This window comes from Dromaius novaehollandiae, chromosome 1 (genome assembly GCF_036370855.1).
Source record: "Dromaius novaehollandiae isolate bDroNov1 chromosome 1, bDroNov1.hap1, whole genome shotgun sequence".
Lineage (NCBI taxonomy): Eukaryota > Metazoa > Chordata > Aves > Casuariiformes > Dromaiidae > Dromaius > Dromaius novaehollandiae.
Genome location: NC_088098.1, coordinates 94,492,034 through 94,512,626, shown reverse-complemented (window position 1 = coordinate 94,512,626; position 20,593 = coordinate 94,492,034). Strand labels below are relative to the sequence as shown.

Sequence of the window (20,593 nt, the reverse complement as noted above, 5' to 3'; positions counted from 1 at the left end):
TACCTAATGACTCAGGTTGGATCAGTGAATAACACATCTTCCGTGCCCTGTGTGGAGAGCAGCTTTCTTGTCTGAAGTAAAAGAACTGAGAACAAACTATCATTTTTATCTTTACTGGTGTAACAACAGATTCTGTGCTTCATCACACATGGATCCAAAACCTTTCGTTGGCTTTTATGAAGTTACTGTACTTACCACAGTCACATCCTATACCGCTCAGTTTTCTACCTTTCTCTTTCTGTCTTCCCAGACATTGTAATGCATAAAGTGCCCTTACTTTCTGCCATTTAATCTGGACTTGGAGTCAGACTAAATGCCAGAATTTTAGTCTGTGGAGGACTTTGAATGTCGCGTTGGTGAATTGGGCTTTTTTCTCATTTGGTCTGTAAAATGTTTCTCTAGGTCACTTTCTTCTTCTCTTTTCCAGAAGATGCTAACACTTGATATGGGAGTCATGTACCTAACATGTCCTGGGACTGTCCAGCCTTCTGCTCTTGATAAGTTAGCTTAGAATTTTTTGGAGAAGGTCTTTCCAGTGGACTCCGAGGCTCTTCTACAGCCATATATTTTATTATGATTTAGTTTTCCTATCAATCACTGTCATAGATTTTTGTGACTTTAGGCCATGATGACAGTGAAAGTTAATATTTTTGTAGCAGTGCTGATCATGATACTCGTTTGCTGTGTTTCTTTTAAATGTTTTGCTGCCTAATGCCTAATATAGTCTTCCTGCTTACTAAACAGCAGGTAAAATTATTTGCATCTTCTAATGTTTCTTTATCTGTTTCATGGGTGCCTTTAGAACAATGACAGGCATATATTTTGTTATGATAAACACAAATGTTACTGATAAGTAAGACCATTTGTTTGGCTTCATGTGCTGACAGTAGTCCCTCCTTCCATTCAACAATGTATTGAGCAGATCTAGGCAATACCATCAACAAAACCCAATATAATCCTGATAGGTCTTATAATATTGCATTACATTTCTTATTTGCCTGTGGTGATCTCATTCTCTGTGGACTGTGACCCAGTCCATACAGAGAACAGTGGGGTAGTTACGTGCTCTTTCCAGACTCCAGGTGTAACTGAAGGCCACTGGCTGATGTTGTCCCCATCTCCAGGTACATATTCAGTGGCACAATCTTTTGGACCTTAATTATTTTTGCTAATAACCCATCATATGCTATAAACTTCCAGAGATGTCTCTTTTGTTATGTACTTTTAAAGACCCTGCAGTAGCCTGTTAGCATTTCTTACAAGAGGTGCCTGCTGCTCTATGCTTAGTATGTTGGAAAGCAATGGTGTGGTGTAGTTGGTGTGTGAGCTCTGCACTCTGAAATTTGCCTCTTTTTTTTCAGACCTGCTGATCTATTTGATCCATTCCATGGTGATTTTGCACTGAGTGATGTGTACCTTCTCTAGGTATTACTCTTGGGCAGGTCATCTATCTTCGGCAGTGTTACTGTGAGGTTTCTTCCCCACTGGATTCTCTTTCTTGTTCTATATCTTGTTTGAAAGTCTAAAGAAACTCTGAAGGGTTGTTCTGTCACTTGACTTAAGCATCTCGCCGGTAACCTTTTGCTCTCCAGCTGCTTTCCTATTTTTACGTTTAACAATGGAATTTCCTTTCAGTGTTACAAGTTAGTTATACATAGCTCTAAATATTTCATGCTATGCTACTGCTTTGCTGACTTCTCTTCTGAGCACTTTTTTGGGCTTGCATTGGGGAAACCTGTTTCGGACATTCATTTCAACTGCTACTCATTTGGAGGGTCATCATCCATTTTAATTCCATAGTCATATAATATACCCTTCAAAAGTATTTGTAACTAGAAAAAATAGGTATAGAAGGAGTATTCTTTGCTGAAAGTATGAAACTTGTAGCATATGCATTTCCTGAATGAATGACATCTAGGGTTCTCATTTCAAATGTAAATTACACATTGCTTCCTACTTTTGGATATGCTTGCAAGTTTCCAAGACTTTGCATCTTTTACTGAACTTGGCATAGATTTGTACCAAAACCATAAAGTAGGAATCTTAAAATATTATTCACCACCTGAGCTACAGTCCTGTACTGTATGCACTCAAACACATTAGGAGGTGATCACACCTGTTACGTTTGTGATTGCTGTTTGTTACTAACTCACCACAGTCACTTCCTTCAGTAATACCTGTGTGTTTTCCAGAAACTAAGTCATGAATAATCTTATTTGCTGTTCCCAGAGCACTGGTTTGATGCCTAGAGTTCTTTATATAGTTCTGAGGAATTTGAAGATTTTTAAGAAGCTGCTCCCTCTCACCCCCAAACCAGAGCAAAATACCAGAGGAAAAAAGCTGTCGTGCTGTTTCGGGCACTGCTAATAATAGAAATTTCTGGCAGTTCCAGATTTCAAAATCAAGGAAGTTTATATAAGTGTTCAAGTTTGGCTGCTTTTCCAGGCCCTGAAAGCTGACCTCATAGCTTCTGGCTGTAAGTGCCCAGCTACTTGTTTTTAGCATCCTTAGCAACTAGTAAGAACTGAAGGTCAGATGAAATGTGAAGTGAGATCAAAGACTCAAGAGTCAGAAGAACTGACTTATTTCTTCTGAATTGTACTACAAACTCATTTTGGCTTGGGCTCTTTTCACCTCTTATGTCACTGCCCGTAGTAAAGATTTGGCCCCTGGAGCTTGATTGATGGACAAAACTGAATGGAACCTGGCTTCTTTGCTGTTTTCTCTCTCTCCTTTGGGTTAAATAGAGGATGTCACACCAATGCTTTGCTCCTGTATTGATTTCCCTATGATTGCAGTGTAGATTTTCAGGTGTCTTTTCCATATGCTGACTTTTCTAGTCTTTGCCACATAAAAGCATGTTTTTTTAAATAGCTACATTTATTAGCTATGCACTGATATTGATATTGCTACTCATTGCCTATAGCAAGGCTGCTCCTATTGCAAGGCAATGGGACCCCATGTCGGTCATGACCTGAAACAAAAGAGTAGGAATTTGCCTTCCATTCCCATCATGGTAGCACCCACTCGCCTTCACTGCCACTCGTCATGGCTTCTTTCCACAGGAACAGTGACAGCCAAGGGTCATGGTGTTTTGAGGTCAGGAGACTGAATTTTCACTTTCCTCTGCAATCACACATTTGCTTTCTGGCCTCGGTGCAAAAATCATTTCTTCCACTGAGCTTTCCCTGCATCGTTCTGTTTTTCACAGGTAAAGAGAAAAATTAGACAACCCTCAAATCCTTAGAAGTGCAACCAGCGGTCTCTCCCATGTGCAGTGGGCAAAAGAGAGAGAGAGAGTGAAAACTCAGAAGGTGATAGTGTCTGACAAAAATGAGGACAATATATAGCTTGGCACAGGTAAATCCTTATTTTTTTAGAGTGACTTGAGGAAACAGAGAACCAGTGGAACAGTAAAGCCAGATCAGTAGAAGTGTGGTGCAGGACAGCCAAAGCGCCTGACAGCCTGCTGGGCTCCCGCCAGAGGCACCCATGTGTTCAGTAAAGAGCTGCCTCTATACCATCAGTCTCTGAAATAGCTTCCTGTTTAAATACGCCAGCTTTAAGGAAGTGACTTAGGCCCCCAAATTCCATCCAATTTCAGAGGGAAGTGAGTGCAGTGCACCTTCAGACTCCGTTCAACCCCTAGCAGGTGATTTGTGAAGGATTTAACGTACTTCATTGTTTAGCGGAGACTCCTTGGAAACCCTGGAGAGGAGGTCTCTCACCTGGATGCGCCAGTGTGGCCAACAAGTTAACTGGGAGCTCCCTCTCCTGGTCGATGGGAGCTGCTCTGGCACTGAGGGGGCCAGGGAGGGAGGCCTGCATGTGCCAGGAGTATGTGTGTCACCACTCAGCAATAGGAGGACAACATGACAAAATACAATTGATTTCAACTCCTTGTGACTGAAGAAAACCGTACTGGCAAGGTCAGCGCTATGAGTATTGAAAAAGAGGTGACACCTCCTCCCCCCCTCCAAACGAATTCTCCCTTTATCTTGCAAAGATAAAATGCACATGCACACCCAGCACTGGATTTTCTGTTTATCAGTAATGCCCACCCTTGCAGTTACCACACAGTGTGACTTCTTTTCTATCGCTCAGGGTCAGGCAGTGCTTTACCTTGTTGCTTTCATTGATTTCAGTCTCACACCTCTTTGTATTTAGGATATGGCAGAAGAAAACATCTCTCCCTTCTCCCCTCTCCCACGCTGGCTGTTCAGTCTCACCTTCCTGGGTTCACTCTGTTGTGTACCTGTCAGTCTCTCCTCTGATGGAGACTTAGTATCTGTGGGATGATCTGCAAAACAAAATGGTCTGGAAAGCAGATCAAGTTACTGTGTTTGCACAGTTTAACAAATCCTTCGCAGTCTCCTGCGCCTTTGGTTCTTGCTGCAAATGACTGGATTCTTCACGTAAGTGTCAATGATTTGGGAGAGCAAAAGACTTAAAGAGCTAACAGTGGACCAATTTTGAATGCCACCAAGGCAAGGCACTTCCCTGCTGATTATCCCCATTTTAACTTGGGGGAAGAAAAAGCTGATGGCATGAGGGTGGCAATGGTCATTTCTGGCAGGGTAATAGAGTGGATCTGTTCCTCAGGTATGGGAAATAGGGGGGATGTGAGGGAACAGAGGACTGGTTTGGAGGAGGTCTGTCACTGAAGGGTGGAAGGGAATTGTAGGCAGGGTAGCTCTGTGTGTATGGATATGGATTGGTTTTAGGAAAATGGAATGCGTCTCTGGATGGAGATGATCTGGGGGGAAAATGTGGTAATGGGAATCTCATATGACCAAGGACAGAACATAACTGTTTTGAAGGGAATTATATGTCCAAATATTAAGAGCAGTTTGAAAAACAGCAAAGTAAGGAAATCTAGGGCAATTGCACCACATCAGGTCATTGAACATTATTTACTTCACTTAACTGGCCTTTACTGCTAGGAAATATCCTACATGTCATTCTTGTTTAACCATCCTGTAGCCCTGGGTGAGCAGCCTGTTGCTGCAGAACAGAGAGGAGAGTGTCTGTCACAAAAGTGGTCTGCCTGAGCCTAAGTTGCAGCTTCCCTCTTGCTCTGCAGATGTCGTGTAGCCCACAGCGGCTGGGAATGATCGTGTTGTTGCCCACTTAGGGTGGTGGAGGTAAGTGTGGCCTCAAGCGTCTGTGTTGGGCCTTGTCCTGTGTGACAGTGGGGACTTAACTGGAAACTCTCTAGCGGTTTTGAAGGGCTTCTTTATGGCTATGGACAGTGAGATGGGAACACAGTATAAAAAGCTGGGTGCCAGTTTACGTGATGACACTGAGAAACACACTACAACTATCAGTCAGGATGGCCGAGCGGTCTAAGGCGCTGCGTTCAGGTCGCAGTCTCCCCTGGAGGCGTGGGTTCGAATCCCACTCCTGACATAGTTTGTTTTGCTGGGGGTGAACGCCAATGGTATCCTGGGCTGCAGTAGGAAGAGCATTGCCAGCAGTCGAGGGAGGTGATCTTCCCCCTCTACTCAGTCCTCGTGAGGCCGCATCTGGAGTGGTGGGTCCAGTTCTGGGCTTGCCAGTATAAGAGAGATCTGGAGCTGCTGAAGCAAATCCAGTGGAGGGCTATTAAGACGATTAAGAGACTGGAGCATCTCTCATACGAGGAAAAGGTGAAAGAGCTGGGACTGTTCAGCCTGGAGAAGAGAAGGCTGAGGGAGGATCTTATCAATGTGTGTAAATATCTGAAGGGACGGTGTAAAGAGGGTCAGGGAAGACTCTTCTCAGTGGTGCCCAGTGACAGGATGAGAAGCAACGGACACAAACTGAAACACAGGAAGCTCTGTCTGAACATAAGGAAAAACTTCTTTACTCTGAGAGTAACAGAGCACTGGAACAGGTTGCCCAGAGAAGTTGCAGAGTCTCCATCCATGGAGACACTCAAAAGCCATCTGGACAGGGTCCCAGGCAACATGTTCTAGGCAACCCTGCTTGAGCATGGAGGTTGGACTAGATGATCTCCAGAGGTCCCTTCCAACCTCAACCGTTCTGTGATTCTGTGATCTCTTGGCAAGGATACTGTGGTAGAACCTCAGCACAAGAGAATTTGCTCTGTGTGACAAGCTCACATATTGATGAGGTGTCATGAGATCATGTGGGATCGGGTAGCCTCAGAAGCCACGAGAACAAGGGACCACTCAGGCACTTCTAGTCTTTGCACAGTTGCACCCTTCACACTCACTGGGCATCTGTGTATGGAGTACCCCTGAGAGGCTACTGTTTTCACTTTGCATTGCTTTTTTTGCTGTCAGTGCTACATGACAAGCACCATCTTGCTAGTCATGTAGCACCAGGCTGATCTCTGTGATTTTCCCCATATCTAAAGCCAATTAGTGTTTCTTATCTGGGTTACTGTCACCTTCTAGCTTTCTTCCTCGAGGGGGTTACAAGGATGTGAAGTTGGCACCAGTTGCATAACAAAGTTCATTTCTGCTGCTTTGTTTTCCAGTGCATAGCTGAACCATTAGAGCAGGGCAGAGCTGTCAAGGTCTCACTTATCACAGAAAGCCTGTTTTTTTTTTTTTTCAGGAAAAACTGTGTGTGTGACTGCAGAGCTTTCTCTTGCTTAGGTTGCTGGTGCATGATTAACTGCTGAGCCGAGGAAGTGACAGGACATCCCTCAACATAGTAAAGCAATGGAGATGTTGGATCAGATAAGGGGCTAAAATAATTAAAAATCTGTGCTAAAATAACACTAGGCTGCTGTAGCCTGCATGATGGTGGGGCTGTGGCAAATATAACTTGCTGATCAGATCCGGCAAAGGGCTGTTCTGAAAGCTTCGGTTCTTGGTGATGGGTGCTGATGGGTCAGAGTTCAGGGCTTGTTGTGCTTGGTAGGAGATGAGCATTTCCCCACTGTTCTCATGTGAAACTTTTGTTTTCACGACCTCTCTGAGGAAGGACTGTTTCAAGCACGTGGCCCACAGCCCAGGCTACTTGCCTGCACACCAGGTGCCATTCACCTGGGAAACACAGATTGGAAAGCTGGGGCACCCTGAGCAGGAGAGAGCTCAGTCCCATTCCTGGGTGTGTGTATGGGATCCACGTAGATGGACCTTCTCTTTGCAAGGATAGGAGGTCACCTGGAAGAGATGAAGTTCATCGTTAATGGAAACAGCTTGTGGAAACTGAGGAAAAGGATGTGTCGCCTACTTTCCTCTCTCAACATAGAGGCTTTCACTGTTTCTGGGAAATGGCTGCTTTTTTGCTTTCACTGCAGTGTTCTTTGCCTCTGTGTACTGAGGTCTCGGCCACAAATTTGTAAAGCACTGCGGTTTGTAGAGCACACAGTGCATTGTAAAACTGCAGCTAATCCACAGACAGTGAGACTGAGATATGTGACAGGAGGAGGATGAAGGGCCAGGGAGAGGAGGGGAAGAAAGGAGCCACTCCAGGCCCCTTTCTGTCCCATCTCCTGGGTGGCTCCACTCAATCCAGTGACTGCCCCATAGATTATCTTTCTTTCCTGTGTCTGAGTATGGGCATTGCTAGCCAAAGATTATTGTATTGATGAGCATGCTCCCATCACCACAAAATGGAGAATGACGCCTGAAAAATAACTGTGGCTCCACCACTTAAATGGCATGTCTGGGAAAATCGTGGCTTCCTTGAGCACTTTTTATTTACGTTTAGCTCTTGAGATGCCTCTGTTCAACTGTGATATGTTCAGTGCTAGGAAAAGCCCTATCCAGAATCACATTACAGCAGCTTTTTGCTAACCTGGTGTCTGTGTCTACTTGACAGGGGACTAAGAAAGTGATCCTAAGACTTGCAGACAAATGACTGTCTGATATAGGGCCAGATTACGTGAACACTTTCAGCCTCAAATGCATTAATGTCCAATCTTCATGCACATTAATTCCTCTTAACTTCTCTCCATCCAGTTAGTCAAATTAATTATCCAGTGCTTTTGCAACCCTCCACAGCAAAGCCAACAGGCTACAAAACATGGAGGGATACTTCTGATCTTTCCTTTCTTCTGTTTTGCATCCTTGCACATCACACTGCCTGCTGACTCTGGGGATGGAGTGGGCCTGGTGAGGGGTACTCTGTATCCTCATTAGCTTTGTGGAGAAGGGAAGAGACAGTGATCTGGAGAATTTTGCTGATCATGGTAATTTGTTTCAGTCTGTGAAAGCTGTTAAGGTTTGTTTAGATACTGTAGGAGGAATTAAACATCTTGGCAGCACAGTGACAGATGAAATTTAACATGGATAAGGCTTCCGTAATGGCTACTGCCAAGAGTAATCCAAGTTTCTCTGCACCTGCCTGGGCTCTGAATTTGCAATCTGCCCTGGAGGCAGAGGGTTACGGTAGATGCTATTGCAGATATTACAGGAAGATATTAAAAGCACCTCAAATTACATGTTATGGGATAAATACTCTAGAAGATCATTTCATCCCTATTCTTCAGAGGCGTACGACGGCTCCTCTTTGAGGTGAGGAAGAAAATGTGTTATGGACATGGCTATTGTTTTCTTACAGAGCATTTTATCTCTTCTTGAAGCATTAGTACTTGCTACTGCCAGGGGAACAGGATACCAGACTGGGCTTTAGGTCTGATCCAATGAGGAAATAAATTATATTTCTATGTAAAAATTATAATGATATACAGGACAGTGCCTTGTCATATCAGTAAGCTCTCAGGTAATACTCAATTCTTAAAAAAAAAAAAAAACCAAAAAAACAAAAAACCCAACAAAAAAGAACTGACACTTTGTTAAATGCTAAAATCTTTGAAATTTTGTGCCTAATTGGGCAACAATTCATTCAGCAGGACAAAGTTTACTCATATACAACTTTCAAAAAGTCTAAGAATCAAATGTGAAAGATAGATTTTTAAAAGGGTCTGGAAAACTCTGCACTCCCAACAAGCGAGTTTGGGGCTGCCACTTTGGCTTCCCCAGGAATGAGGCACAGCAGAGCATATGAGAAGTCCTCTGACCTCTTAAGGTGAGGAGCATAGGGTATACTAGAAAGTAAAAGGAGAACCAAGGGCAAACATTGCATTTACATGTTGCATAACACTTTTAATGTTTATAGTGAATGTTTTAAACCCATGAAACTAGGAAATACAGGCATCTTCAAAGCAAGCATAATTATCGCCTTACAAACACACAGGGTAGACAAAGATCTTTTCATAAGGTGATCAAATGACACTGGGTTATAGATAGCTTACTCCATGATTTACCAGTTCAGTGTCAGGTTACAACCCACTTTTTCCTGGAGCAATAATTCTTTGGAAGCCATTATCACACCAGACTGCACAGCTTTGGGGGGGGGGGGGTTCTCCCTCACTTTGCCAGTCTGATGGATTTGCATCTGTTTTGGAGGTATTATTGTACTGGGAAAGTGTTGTTCGGACAGTCTAGAGGTGAGGTTCCCTTCCTTGCATGCAGTAGCAGCAAAAGAAGAGGCAAGATAAATTCCCAGTCCCCCAACTGTGCCTCACCTGTAACACCTGGGTGTGGGAAAACAGTTCAGTCACCAGGGTCTGACTGTCTTGTGCTAAGTCTATTATGGGGCCAGCTGACATCACTGCAATGTACTGTGGGCTCACAGGAATAGAGCTGAAGCCAATCATTTCATAAGGGCCCTTGAACAGCTACTGGAGGGGACCCATGGTTTTTTTTTTTTTTCCATTGCAGAACTGGGGTCTGTTAATGTAGAATACCAAGATGAAGGTGTCAGATCTTTTTGCTTTCAGTCTGGAGCTACAGGTATGTGTCGTCTTTGACAGGGTGGTGCAAACCAGTGCTGACTGGGAGTCTGAAATGCCTAGTGACATCTCAAGATTTTGCTTTCATTCTGGCTGGGAGCTCAGAGGGCTTTACCTCAAACAAAGCTGTGCAAAATGCTCTAGGGCAGATTTTGAGAAAAATCTCATGCTTGGCTCTTCCCAGAGGGGATGGTGGGAGCTGTTGGGCAGTAAGCACTCCCAGAGAGGGGCACTACTCGTGACTATAGTTCTCAGTACTGGCCTTGTATCCACCCAGTTGCTAAGACACATCCTGGCCTGATGTATTTAATCGTTTTCTTTGGGGGGAGGGGTAAGCAGGGAGAAAGAAAATAATTTGTTTCCACAAAGGCAGAGCTCTTACATGTGCGTCTACGATGTTAGTTTGCAAACTGCATGTCTTCTATAAATGGCCACAGTGATACATTCCTTGAATCTAGATCCTTGTTTGTCTGAGGAAACAAAGAGTATGATTAGCTCCTTGATGAAAAATGGGATTTGAAACCAGTCAGCTTTTACTAGCCAAGGACTTGGCTCATGCTCTTTAAATGTCTGCTTTTTGTTTCCTTTTTTATCATTTCTTATGATGGGAAAAAACTGTTAAGTAAAAAGAGAAAAGATATCCCAATGGTCTCCTGTGTGCCTCTTCCAAAGTACAATTGAAAGGACAGAGGAGGGAGGCATAAATAGAGTTTGGATAGGGAGGGAGTAAAGCTTTGCCACCCCTCTATGTACTATTGTCCAGTATTAGAGCAAGGCCTTTGAAATCTCCTGCTGCTATGAAGGAGTACTGCTCCTCTAGCTAGGAACACTATCTATAGTCTCAGCGCTATAGCTTGGATATTTTGTCAAGGGTTCAGAGACAGCTGCTGAGGACGGCATACTCATCACTGTGTTCAAAGCTGCTCCTACGAGTCATGTCTAGTCCTTAGTGACTCTCGCTCAATTGCAGCTGAATTCTGAGTGGCTGCTGCTGTTTTATGAAAAGAACATCTAATTGTTTAAAAATATAATAGTATCAGCATTTATTGATTTGCAGTTTGTACTCTGCACTTGCAGCAAACTGATGTTTACAGCAGCCTGTGTGGCTAACTTGTGTAAGTGGAGCTAAAGAACCATAACAGTGCCTCTGAGCATGAAAAGGAGTTAATTGTATGTTTTCTGCTGAGGATCTTGGAAGTTACAATAAAGCTTAATGGGTTCCAGTCATGCGGTATCTTACAATTACACATCATTGCCTTCCAGTCAATAAGACTGCTGGTGGCGCTCCATTTGCTAGTACGGGTTGATACAGCCCTGCACTATGCTGTACTTTGCCGTGGGAACACTCAAGTGCGGCAGTAACTTGGCTGGTCAATGAAGTGTTACGTACCATCCTACAGCTGCTATGGGTTGTTGGCTTGTTTGGCAATTTTCAAGATACTAAAGCAGTCAGATGATCTAGATCTCATTCTCTCTTCCTCACTGTGCAACCTGTGTCATTCCAGCCCAGTACCTCCGAGGCTATCTTTATGTCTTATGACCAAATGAATGACCTGCATTTAAAAAGACTGTTCTCTCATTTCTCTTTCTTTAGCTAGAATTGTTTTGTGTGGAGTATATGTTCTGGAGAAAGGAAGGCAGGAGTCTTGACACAGCTAATCCAGTTCGTACTTTACTGAAAACCACACGTCTGCTTCAGCCAGGACTTGGATTTTAAATCCAACCTGTCATATCTGTAGGATATAACATATCCCACAGCTTGCCTTGTATAATTACTGTCTTGTTGGCAGGCCCAGATGAGAGTCCTACTAATGTATACAAACGGAAAATGAACTGTCTCAATCCACAACAGAAAGAATTGGAAGTGTAATTTTTTTCACTGGTGCCATTACAGCAGAGATAGTAATGATAGAGGCATTTTTGTGGGTATTTTTACAGTGTGTCTTTAGGCAATGCCTAAGGTTGTCTGCAAAACAGTATGCCCTATTGCTCCTTGAGGCTAGCTGGATCCATAGGTCCAAATTTTGCTAGTGTATGGACTGCGCAAGCTTCTCCATCCCCTTCAAGGAGTATAAAACTCATTTAATAGCTACCAGCAGGGCAGCTTGCCTTGCTGCAATAGGCCTATTTTGTACAGGAACCAAAATCCTACAGCATATACATGTGTTTATATATACTAAGTCTACTAAAGATGATATTCAGGTGCTGTTGAGTGATTTTCATCCCCTAGCAAAAATCAAAAGCAAAATTAAGCCTACATTTTTTTCAGGCAGGAAATGCAGGAGAGAAGAAAGACTTTATGCCGTGTATAAAGATCAACCTGCTGAGGTTCTGCTGGAGCATAGACAGAAATAAATTCTGGAGTCATGGACTGTCTTTTTAAGTGAACCAGACAATGATGTTTGGTATCATTCAGGATCAGGATTTATTTCATTCATTGTCTTACACAACATAATTTTTATAAGCCTGAGCTTCTGCACAGCTCTGCAGCTGGCTCCAGCTGGCTCTTGCGAGAGCCTCCTACATGTATATCTCTGCTCCATGATACTACCCCTGTAATTCATTAGTCAGGAGCCAGCATTTACTAGGACATGTGGAAATGGTTTTGGCTACATCTGATGGAGAAGGTCTAATAAATTCAAGGAGCATGTGGTTTCCCTTAAAACCTTTTGTGCCCCCTTGCATTTTCAAGAAGTTTTATATTTAAATTGGAGATTAGAGAGATTCAGAATTTACAAGACATCGTGCAAGAGGGCTAATGGGAAGGAGTTGCCGTCATGACTTCTGCTGTTTGTCTAAGGGTTTTGAATGTAGCCAAACTTGCTGGTTTTGGGGCTGACAATCACAAAGTCTTCTAAAAAGTCTTATTTTCAGAGCTGTTTATTCTGAGGTGGGTAAGAGGAAATTTGCTACTGTCCACATCCTCTCTGAGCCTGAAACTTGATTTGTAAAGGCTATTTAGATTCTCCCTTTACAAATGGCATGAAAGGTTATCACTGATTTCTCAGCCAATACCCATATATTTTACAGACCCATATTGTGTTTCCATTGCTTTGTTAGCTGAAGCGAGTCTTTAAAGGATGAGATTTTATTTCTGATCTTACTATGAAAATCGTGAGAAAAAATCAGCTTTTTTTTTTTTTTTAAAGCTGACTGGTCAAGAATGAAATATCTATTGAGACAAAAAGTTAGTGTGACATTTCACCTTTTTTGAGGTTCCAGTGATTTATTCATTTCTAAGTGAAATTTTGTTTCCCATGGAAGCAGAATTCACATCCAGTATCTCAGTGATTTATGCACCCACATGCTGTTTTGGGCATTAACATGTTTTATGTTGTTGTATGGACTTGCAGAGATCCTTTGGCCAAGAGGGGTTTGTTAGGGGAGACTGGTTGGCTTAGGATTTGCCAACAAAACCCTTCTTTGCCTAGTCTTTCCTCTAAATTTCACATTGGGTGACAATATTTTATAGTCACAGCTTGTTTTATGGTGGCCAATGTGAAAAGAATTGATGTTATCGGTCAGGTCTGAATGGACGGGCACATACATCGAAGGACCATGGTGGATGTCTGAGCTGCAGTGGCCAGTGTGAAGATCCACCTCCGCTATGGATTTACAGCCCACGGTCACTCCTGCCTTTCTCTTCCATTTCCCATCGGCAAGGTGAGGGGAACGACCCTGCTCCAGCTTATAGCCCCCAGGGGCAGAATTAGCAGTCCTTGGCCTAGTCCCTGGGCATCACAGGCAATTATGGTAGAAGAACCCTAGTTATTTCTGCCTTCTCGTGGGCCTCATCTTTTCATGGAGACTGATATTTTTCATTTAGGGAATGGTTCCTCCAAGTCATGTTCCAGACCTGTTTGAAATGCTACTTCTGCCTTGTACCTTTTCTGCTGATCAGTGAAGGATTTTAGTTTCATCACTACAGTTCACTCGGAGTGTGGCCATCTTCTTCTTTTCTAAAATCATAAAGCTGCAACCCAAAGGCAGACACTTGGTGTGGACTGGCTGTAAATGTTTGCAGGGATTTGTTTCTGTGACAAAAACGGCCTAAGAAGAGTTGTCTGGGTCTCGCAAGTGAAAGCATGGCTTGTTAAAGAACACAGCAGTCTTGTGGCCAGGAAATACAGTTTCTTCATCATGTGAAATATGTGGTAAGGTGGGGGAAAATATGTCTGTGATGCTGCATACTTGGAGGGGAAATGTTGGCCAAGTGAAGGGACAGAGTGTGTGGGGCAGGGTGTGTGTGAAGCACATAGGTTGGAAAGGGTTTGTGGGCAAGGGAGTTTGTGAGCGTGCTGCGAGTTGGTGAAGAAAAGAGTGGGCTTTGCTGCCAGCTGCATCGTGTGCTTAGTAATACTTTTGTTTGCAGAGGAGGAGAAACATGGAGAAAAAGAATGGTGTCATAGGGCTCTTCTGAGGTAATAAGTAACCTGTGCTTTGAGGAGACTTAACCATAACCACGGGTTATCTGAAAGGTTGGAGTGGAGAATATTTACACTGGTTCAGTTTCCTTCCCTTTCAACTAGTCTCTGTACTTCTGAAACAGTGGCTTGGGGTAAGGCCTTTATAGTCAAAGCACGTGGAGACAGCACCAAGCATTGACTCCAAGTCATGCTCGCTCTTTTCTCCACATAGAGGAGCACCCCAAATGCTCCAGAGGTTACTTTCTGAAACACGGGGGTCTCTAGAGGCTAAGGTTCAACTTCTGTAATGGCTGGTGTACCTCTTCTGATGGCTTTGAGCAGTAGATAGCAAATAATTCAGGCAGTGAGTTTTAGTAGTATCTGGGTGCTTAATTAAGATCCCTGTTTCTGGACCCTATGATGATTGTTGGGTTCCCTGCAGTCTTTTTGGCCAAAAAACCCTTTTTGACTCCTCCTTGCAGAGCTTCTTTTCGTGCTGAACTGGGTATGGCTGTGCTCCCCCCAGGACAGCTACACCTCATTGGGCTTGGACAGTGGTCTGCTTATGCCATCCCTCTGGTGTAGAGATACCTCTTTTGCAGTTACTTGCATAGTATCTAGAGCACAGTCCAAAAGCCAGGCATGGCACTAGCAATGCTAAAGTGCTACTTGGTGCCACCATGTCCCCAAAACTGCAGGCTAAGCAAGTAGCAAATTAATTGCTGGTGACTGCAAAACCTAGTATTTCTCTCCATTTCTTTGTGCAGGAAGGTTCAAGCATAACTGAGGATGCCTGTGAAATTTCATTTGTAATCGAAAAATAAATAATTCTTGCCTGTTGAAGTTAAATCCAGTTACTTGCCAATGAATGCATGGCTCTTGCAAGGCTGTATGCACACATGTTAACCTGGCAATGCATTTGCAGGAGCCTGTGCCAGATCGGTGGTGCCTGGTGCTCTGTGGTATTTACCACATTGCAGACAGGCTGCTAGTCCCCAAAATGCATCCCATTAAAGCCAAGCTGTAAACTGAAATCAGATTAATTTTGGGCTGATAGTTCAACTAAAAGAGATGGCTTTGCACTGAAAGGGGCATACAAAGTCCATGGGGGAGAAATTCAGATGTGCCTTTTAAGGACAGGTTTATATGAGCCTGTCAGCGTTAGTGTGGGGATTGCTACAGTGACCTCTCCCCATACCCTTGGCCTTTTCTTTCAGTGACTTTTCCCACCTCTGATGCCCATTAGGTCTGTGACAAACGCAAGGCTTTTGCTTGTTGCTGCAGGCTTTTTTTTTTTGGTTGAAGAGCAAAGCTACAATAAGCTTTCCGAAGGAGGCATGGAGGAATATGTGAGAGTTGGGTCTTCACTGCATCCCACTGGCTTTGAGCCATACAGAGGGAATGTGCAACAGCTCAGCTGCTAACTGTAATTTGTGGGAAGGTGAGACTTCAGGCAGATGTTGGTACAGGCACTTGTAAGTCTTTATTTCTGTAGTAGATTCCCAGGGCTTGGGGACAAAAGGACAGTAATTCAAAGTGAGGGTGGCACAAAACTTGCTGGCTAATGTAATGCTTTCGGTTCCACTGATTGTTTTAGGCTGAGGATCTGGTGCCTTCTCCTTCTGTTTCAGGTAGATTTAGTTTCATTGTAACTGGTTATTATTGTTGGCATAGGAAGCGAGGGAGCAGCTGCCGCCTTTGTTTGCTCTGATTTTGAATTTAACTTCTGGCATAGGCAGTTTTGTGCCCAGGATCAGAGATTTCTTTTGCATCTATCTATTATGGAACTAGATAAACAAAAGTCTGTCAGCCCAGAAGTTGAGGGAATGGAATCATGCCATTGGGTGAAAAGCCAAAGAGCATGGAAGGAATTGGATACCATATTTAACCCCCCCATCAATTACGATATGACGGTACGTTTTCTGCCCTGCCACATAAAGGATTGTTTCTATATTACATAAAATGTTGGAATATTCTCTCACATGAGGCTAAGAAAGGACAGAAGACTGTGATTTAATTTTCATGGAAAAACTCTTTCTCCTACTAGTTCCCCAGGACCTTCTCAGCAAGCAGGAGAGCAGCAGAAGAATATGCAAATAGAAGAGCTAGAAAACCTATGTCCAGGCTGGATCTGGAGTCAGGGAGAGAGGATAAATTTAGGGCCAATTGTACTTTTTTGCAAAGATCTTTTTTAGGCAGGGAACAGGGAAGGGGAAAAGAGTTACTAGAGCGAACACACAATGGCTGCAAAACTGGCAGCAAGAATTATATGGCTTTGCTGGAGAAGACCCGAATTGTATTTTGACCAGCTAAAATGTTATTAGGCTAGATGTCTGTTTATCTGACTGCATTTGAAAATACTTAGCTATATGGTGTATTGGGACTTAACTCTTGGTGCATACCCACTGGGAAGCTAAGCAGTTAGTTGTTTATAGTAATGTACCAAGCACTTTGGGGAGCTAAGAAGGAAAGGCAGGTAATTAAAAATATCTTTTTGGCTCATCAGGCCTCATTTCCACCCGCAATGAATTGTCTGAAATCTGCGTTATCTGTAGCTTTAGATATTCAGCCTTGTAATAGGCTTTTCCATATATTGCTTATGGTCTACATGAGACGTATTTTTTGTATCTGTGCTCTGTGAATTCTCAGTTGTATGTGCTTGGTCTTTCAAGCCTATTTCTGTTCAAACTAATGACTGGAGAGAGCCTTGCCTAGGGCCACAGATGGTTAAATGTACTTGAATCAATCGGCGTTTAATAGCCAGAAAGAAAGCGTATGGAGCATAGAGCCGGTATAGAAAGGGTATATATACGTGGCAGGCACATTCACTTAGGAAATTACCATTGGGAACTTCTTGTAGTAACAAACTTACCTGTTTGAAAGCTCCGGTCTGACAAATCACTAGGAGCATCCTGAAAATCAAGCAGGATGCACCCTCCTTTTACACTAGAGTGCTTGACAGTCTATAGCCTGTATTAAAACACAGATTAGACCCTTGTCCTTTAGGAACAAGGTGGGATTTTAGCATGTATAGTAAAGACAAGGACTAGTGTAGAAAAATCTAACCGTGATGCTGAGCTGAACGTTGCTGGGAATCTGTCCCACAGCTGAGTCACCTCAAAAACTATTCCTAGTCTGGAAATAAAACATCTTTTACTTGCGTTTGTGAAACGGCTAACAGGCAAGTGGACCCTGAAGCAGATATCCCATGTTAATGGCAGTTCTTGCAGTTCAGTAACAAAACTCATTAGGAGTTAAAGGAGCTAGAAATAATCAAAAGCCATAATCATGAAGAGGCAATTGCTAGTAGCCCGTGTCTAAATAAGAAAGTAATGACTGGTATGGTATATCTATTTTTTGTATACTTTAACCTTTTTGCAAAGCAGAAGTAATGCGACCTGGACATTAGAGCAAAGGACTGGGAACCAAGGGACTCATTCCAGTTTCTGAGACCTAGTCTGTGGAACTCGCTGTACTCACAGCCATAGATTTTGGGCATCTCTCGGAAAGGTGGTACTATTTTCAGTGCAGTCAGTTAAAATGGGAGGGATGTTTTAAAAATGCAATCCCACCACTAGGTGGGGGGGGAAATTGTTATCCTCACAGTAGCTTACAGTGCTCCTTATTAAAAGGAGGGGAACAAAAAGCTTTACTGTACATGCTGCTGCTTTACTGTATAAATTGTTTTTAAGCACGGTCCATCTGAGCTAATGTAGGTGCCTGTGATCTGAGCAGGTCACTTTGACTCTGTATATTCAGTGGAGAATATTTAGTGGAGAACAAAATGAACAATGGTTCATTTTGTCTTTTTCTGAACTACATCTCTAAAACTAGTCAACTGAATTGCTTTGTAGAAGGGCTTCTTTCCACTGCTCTTGACTATAAAGGGGAGCCTAAGGGGACTAGCTGAGGTGGAGACATCTTTGCTGTGGAAGAAGCAGCACGAGGCAGCTGGAACTAGTCCCACACCGTTTCTTCACTACCTGCACGTGCTGCCTTTCACACTCTCCCTTGCTGGGGAAGCCCTGCTGTACCATGCAGAGCAGGATTAGGGCACCTCCTTCTGCCTTTGAAATCTAGGAGACTTGGAAGGAGTCTCCTTGTTTCTCTTTTACCATCTATCCCCTCATGCACAGGGTAACCTCGTGGGAGGAGGGTTGCTCCTCAGTACAGCTGGGGGCTCACGCTGCAGTCAGGGCTCCTGCCTGCTGCAGATTAGTTGGTCTTTCTCATCAGTGTCACACACGCTCCAGCCCTGTGGTCGCGTCGGAGGGAGATTTGGAGTCATTTCCACACCTACCCCCTTCTCCAAGCAGCTTTCAGTTTAGCTCATGAAAAAGTACAAGTCTGGGGGGGTGTTAAAGTAGGGTTTTTGGAGACACTGTTTATTTTTGTAAAATGTGTGTCCATTTACAGTATCTAAATTAAACTGATAATGGCCCTTCAGGTAGTTCTTCATCTTCAAGCAGGTATTTCAGAGAATCTTTGGGCTTGATTCAACCCACAGAGAAAATTAGCAGCAAAGCTCTTCTAAGTTTCAGTGGTGATGGATGAAGCCCAGAATTCAATCAACAAATCCAGATGGGCTCCTGTATGCAATTTTTTCCAGCAAAAATGTTTGCAATTACAGTTTAGTTGGAAGCTGTTAAATTACAAAAAGAATAAAAGTGCTCCCAATCTACATCTCTCAAGGGTATCCAAGTTATCTACTTCCCTGATTTCTGTGTTCATGTTTAGTTAAAAGGACACAAGTTATTGCAACCTCGGTCACTGAATGCTTATTTTCATCTCTTTTGCTACCTTTAGACGCACCCTTACATTAAAATGGACAAAATACACCTGCCAAAAGCTCTAGATGTTGCAGATGCTTCCTGCTTCCTTTACAACATGTAAAAATGTGTTTTTACTTAAGAGCAGTTCATGGTGAAAAGTTGTCTGAGGCACACCTTTGTATTTATATGTTGCTGTTTTGTATTCAGTACTTCTTTTTTTTCAGGTTAGAGTCTTGTTTAGAGGAGGAGGAGGATTTGGAGGAAGAGTGTGTGTGGCAGGAGTGGAGAAGGCCCCACTGGGGGCGATTGCGGAGCTGCAGAGTCCTGTAGCTTGTTCTGCTACTGGCACAGTAGCAGTGAAAATTTTCACAGGAGAATGTTGGCTTTGAATAAAAAGCTGGGGTTTCCTTTCAGGAAAAGCTACCTGCGGATTTTCTGTTTAAATCAATATCTGGAAGCGAACTGATGATTTTTATCTTGCTTTGTCTTAAAATAGTCTTCCGTTTTCATTATTTTTGAATGAAAACAGACCCAGAGTTGTGTTGTATGTAAGCTGAAATGAAACAAAAATCATTATTTTGTTTTGCGTCAAACCAAAAGCATGAGCTTGAAATGAGATTATTCTTTTCAGCCATACAATTCTGAATAAAGGTTTCATGACTTGAATTTATCACTGGAAAGCATATCTGGTTTTCCAGCTGATTTTTAGCTATTAATAAAGTTGCACAATACCAGTTAGCCATAGATAATGTTTATTGGAAGTTAAGAACATGAAAGGGTTGAATGATTGCAGTGCAATACACTTACGACTCACTCTCAGGTAATCCTTGCTTTCATGGTCTGTCCTGCTGCATTTAGAGGCATCAAGAAGATGCATAAGGACAGCCATACAAATGTCATTGATAGAACAGGGCGCTGGGAAATGAATGACCTCCAAGGGGTATTGAGATCCATCTGCTTTATCATCATCATCTGTGCCTGTCTGCAGGGCCGGTGACAGGTGTAAGAGCAGTAGGCCGCTGCCAGGGTAAGGAGGCTGCAGGAGGCAGTAGAATGGCCCTCGCTTTTGCAGCGCCAAAGCCCCACAAGCCAGGCTGCTGCTGCCGGCACCAGAGAGGTGCGAGCGCAGGGCTGCCCCTTCGCGTGGCAATGGCCTCGGCCGCTGCAGCTTCCAGACCTACAGCTCTTTGCCCCACGTCCTTCCCTTTCCCCTTCCCGCAGCAGGAGCAGCCTGTCCCTGGTCTCCTGTCCCTGGACATCAAAACGGAATTTTGCTGATGGAAAGCCTTGAGCTGGCTCTGCTTGGCTGCGCAGTAAATAGACTCCGAGAGCCTGCTTCTTGCTGCGTTAGGCAGTGCTGGGGCATTCATCACCTGCAGCTGCTGATCAAAGAGGGGAGGGACTTTTCCTTGCGAATACCTCCTTGCAGATTAAATTGTGCACGTTGCTCAGGTCAGTTTGATTTTTAGCAGACTGCCATAAATCTGTGCGTGTCTCTCTCTTTTTAGAACAGTATCTGCACCTTTCCTTCTGAGATAAAAGTCAAGCTGACAGTAGAAATAATTCTTTATGTGTACAGACAGTATGCAAAAATACACTTCAGCAACATCAGCTGGAGAATAGAACCATTTATTTCATTTGCTGTTTGCTTTTCTGGCTCC

At 43.4% G+C, this 20,593-nt stretch overlaps 1 non-coding gene across 1 annotated transcript; it reads left to right on the top strand.

The window, feature by feature from the left end:
* Positions 1-5,326: 5,326 nt before the first annotated feature.
* TRNAL-CAG (transfer RNA leucine (anticodon CAG)) lies at positions 5,327-5,409 on the top strand. The gene has a single exon. It is a non-coding gene; the product is annotated as a tRNA-Leu (tRNA).
* The last annotated feature ends 15,184 nt before the right edge of the window (positions 5,410-20,593 follow it).